This window comes from Lathyrus oleraceus, chromosome 3 (genome assembly GCF_024323335.1).
Source record: "Lathyrus oleraceus cultivar Zhongwan6 chromosome 3, CAAS_Psat_ZW6_1.0, whole genome shotgun sequence".
NCBI lineage: Eukaryota > Viridiplantae > Streptophyta > Magnoliopsida > Fabales > Fabaceae > Lathyrus > Lathyrus oleraceus.
In genome coordinates, this window is record NC_066581.1 from 529,831,973 (window position 1) to 529,836,431 (window position 4,459).

The window sequence follows — 4,459 nt, forward strand, 5'->3', positions numbered from 1 at the left end:
TTGATTTTAGTATAAAAAATTAATTTAAAGGCGTTGTCCGTTTTCACCTGTCTAGTATCTATTTTTAACATTTAAACGACCGCTTTCGCGTATCCGCTTATACTCTTAAAGTCACCTTTTTGAAAACTTGATTTATCTAAATTAATACAAAAGTGATTTCGTAGTGTTTATAATTATTTCCTAAGTTTTCCTACAGTTAGATACAGGTTTCACTCTTTCGAGTTCAATGCAATATCACTATGTTTATGCTTTTACAGAAAACTTTAATTATAAAATCATAAATTTTTAGACATAAAAATAATTCTCACTATAAACATTAAATTTACAACTTATTAGAGCACCGTTGAAACGACGGTCATTGCATTTCAGACTCAGCTGATTTAAGCTGACATGGTAGAAATACTAAACATCCATGATTTGATAAAAACATGCATATTCATAATAAAAGTAATAGACATTAAATAAAGTTTGCATGGTAGAGTAGAAGAAAAAGGAAAAGCAAAAAGGAATGGAACCTGGATAATAAACTTTAATATAATAATAAATTTCTTTAAAGGGGGACTTAAATCTTGTACAGAAACTAAAAATATAAAAATTATGCCGGCAGGATTGATATCACTAACAGCAACAATAACAACTTCAAAAGCGTAGGAAATTAAACTAGCAATGCTCCAAACTTAAAATTAAAATTACAATATTACTCAATATGAAAAAATAATTGGTTTTATAAAATGAATTCTATGGCTCGTGCAAAGTTTGGATGCGCAAATCTGAGTCCTAAAAGGCCTATTTATAGTGTAGATTCGTACTGGAAGTTATTAAAACGTGTCTAAGGTTATGGGTGAAGTGGAGACCTTGAGTCCTGCGTTGAGGGCGAATTTTCTGGGTTGCAGAGTCATGACGGGCTCACGACCATGGCGTTCCGCCCGCCATTGCTGATGACGATCGTCACTTGGCTGACGGGTTCTCGGTCATCTGGCTCAGGAAAAACTTCATTTCTATGACTTTTGGTGTCGGGTTGACCTCCCATATGGGTTACGTCCGTCATGATAGTCAAGGTGATCGTTATGACAACATAAATATTATTTTTGTCTCCCCGTTTCACTATTTTTTCGTGCGGAAGCTTCCAACCACTAAGTACCTGAAATAGAAATACACTACCTCCATAATACTACAAAAGACATAAAAACGACACTAAATCACATATAAATTGAGTCACAATACACTATATGTTTCCGAGTTTATCATATTTCTATTATGTTTTCTATAAAGGGCATTGTAGATTCGAGCTTCGAGAATTCCTCCTCCTAGTGGAAAAGAGTTTTCCTTCTTGGTTCAATACGCCAAAAACTGGAATAGACAGCGCACCTTAGAGGGCGCTTTATTACAAAAGTGCACTCTAAAGTGAAGAGAAAAAATAAGGAGCGAACAACTGGAATAGACAGCGCACTTTAGAGGGCACTTTTGTAACAAAGCGTCCCCTAAAGTGAAGTGAAAAAATAATGAGGAAATGGAGGGACACCAATAGAGGGCGCGTTTATGAAAGCGCCCTCTAAGGGTACACTTAGAGGGCGCTTTTAAAAAAGCGCTCTCTAAGTCCATGTACATTTCCAGTTTATTAGGCGCTTTTGGAAAGCCTTAGAGAGCGCTTTTAGAAGCGCCCTCTTAGGCCCCCTTTAGAGGGCGCTTTTTTTACACAAGCGCCTTCTAAGGTCCCCTTTAGTAAACATTAAAATTATAACATATACTGCATGTCTCTTTATTTTCCCTCGCTATATGCTATTTCGTTTACGTAACTGGGTTTTCTCTCTACTGCGATTACTCTCTACTGCGATTACTCTCGTCCTCCGTTCGTTCTCCCTCCCTCACCGTTGTCGTCGCCGTCGCCTTTTTCTGCTGCTGCGTTCACGTTCACTGAGTTATCTGCGTCCACCGTCGCTGTTCACTTTCTTCTCCATCGTTACCGTCACCTTGAAGGTATTTCTCTCAATAGTTTGTATTTTCAGGTGTTTGATTAGGGTATTTTCTAAACTGAGTTTTACATTTTGTGCATTATGTTGATTAACTAAGTTGGAAAACCAAAGGTCGTAAAAATCGAATTTTTACTTTGACTCGTTATGACTAAGCATAATCGAAACATAAAATTAAAACGTAAAATCGTTGAGTTTACCTAATATTAAAATAATATTAAATTTATATATACAACGTGTGTATATATATATATATATATATATATATATATATATATATATATATATATATATATATATATATATATATATATATATATTTAGATAATGCAGTAAATGTATCAATAATTTAAAATTTTAACTTATTTGTTAAGAAAAACTATACTAAATCAAAGGATAATATTAGTAAACATTTATCAAATTACATAAATAATCGATCAAATTAATAATTGAAAGCAAGACAAGTGTTCTTAATAGTGCCAATTTGTTTGGTACAAGAGAGTGAGTGAAAGAACAATTAGTATATTAATTTCATGTTGTCTTTACTCTTGTTTATATACAATGAACAATAATTGAATTAGCACAAAGAATTTCATTTTTGCTTTTGAAGAAATGAAAGGATTCCTTTCTCACTCTTTTCTTGCAGCACTGGTGGCAGCATTCATCACACCAAACCATAACAATTTTGCTGCTGCAGTGGATTCCAAGGATATCAACAACAGTACTCAAGATCACAGATACATAGGACTTCACTGCCGATGAAATCGACTTTTTCATCGATCAAAGACGATCAAGCAGAATGCTTGCGAGTAATAATTTTCAAATATCTCAACCAACTTCTAATTCCGGTCAACAATCACCTTTTTGTCAACCAAATAATCTGCAAGCTTCAAGTTCATGTCTTAGCAGTCCTCAGTTGATTAAACAAGGAAGGAACTGTGATCATAGAAACAGAAATTATCCTTACTGTACATAATGATGACATTTATTGTGAGTAATGGTTTCCATATTTCAATCTTCAAATTCTTTACTTTTTCTTCCTTGTATTGTATTTCTATATTTATGATGAATTGCAAAGGTTACTTCTATAATACACTTTGCGTCTTTGCATTATATTGCTTTAATACTTTTTGTTACCAAATCATTCATTAATTCTTGAAGATGTTGAGATTCTTTTAAACCTTCTAAAGTCTCACTTTGATATTGTAAGTTAATAATGCTAAAAATGAATAAAGGTTTATAGTATAATCAAGACATGACTAAATCGTAGAGGTTGAAGAAGGAATTTATTTGAGAGAAGTACAAGGAGAGGGAGAGAAAAAGAGCAACTTGAAGATTAGGTTAGGAATTATTGTTTTGCTTTAACTAGTTTTAGACAATTAACAATTCTGAATTAACTAGTTTCAGACAATTAGCAATTCTGAATTCATTGACCATTGGATTAAGTTGATTTTTGGGCACAAAGTTTGTAAGACATAATGATACACTTTTATCATTCGGATCCTCAAAACAAAATACGAGGAAGGAGATATCTCGCATGGATTTGAAAGATACACTTTTACAATCTCACTTTGGGGATGTTCTATTAGAATTTGAAAGATAACATAATTGACATGGGCTCCTGATAACCCACATTTTGTAAGTTATTACAAGTCCTTATACTTGGTTAATGTCATTTGTTTTACCATTCAGTAATTAAATTATTTGCATTTTGCTATTTTTAGGGTAATTTTAATGAACACAATAGGTGCTCTCTTTTGTAATTTTTATGTGTTTGTTTCTTTTGAAAGTTTAGTTATGATGGTCAGGCACGACATTCTAGGACAACAACTTGTACTCAGAGGGAAGAAGAAGATTGGAAGAAGTTGGGAGAAAAGGAGAAGCAACAATTGTATTCCTAGGGCACACGTGATAACAATCTACGTTGGTAGGAGAGCTAATTTGAAAGGATAAAAACAAGGCGCTAGAAGACATAAATTCAGTATGTAGTAGAACCACTAAGTGTGTCATGCAACAAAAAGGATAACGCCACTTTGTCTCCCATTATTGTTTGTACTTGATTCCAATGTTGTACCAATGAGAAGAAATGGAGGGAACTTTGCTTTTTTTGGTCTGATTTGATTTATTCTCAAGCCCGTGAACCAAGAAATTTTGCATAAACCCCAGCTGAAGCAACTATAAAAGAAGTTCTTAAAGGAAGAAAATAAGTTCATCATTTTCTAGAGAAAAACACTTAGAAGAAACCAGTTAAGAGAGTGAGTTGAGTGAAAAATGAGAAAATTCTTCTTCTTACTATCACAAGTGCGTACTGCTGATACATGGCGTGACATAAGCTGTTTTCTGATGATTAACCATTACAATAAGACAAAGAATTTTCTCTTAGGTTGTTATTTTTTCTTTATGTGTTTAAGAATTTTTTGATGTTTTGATGTTTTGATCTTTCATGCTTGTGTTACAAGGCTTTTTGATGATATCATATTCATGTTATG

At 33.3% G+C, this 4,459-nt stretch overlaps 1 long non-coding RNA gene across 1 annotated transcript; it reads left to right on the top strand.

Moving 5' to 3' along the window:
• The first annotated feature begins 2,500 nt into the window (after positions 1-2,500).
• LOC127130306 (uncharacterized) lies at positions 2,501-4,076 on the top strand. The gene is made up of 2 exons (XR_007806439.1): positions 2,501-2,960; positions 3,779-4,076. It is a non-coding gene; the product is annotated as an uncharacterized LOC127130306 (long non-coding RNA).
• Positions 4,077-4,459: the final 383 nt, after the last annotated feature.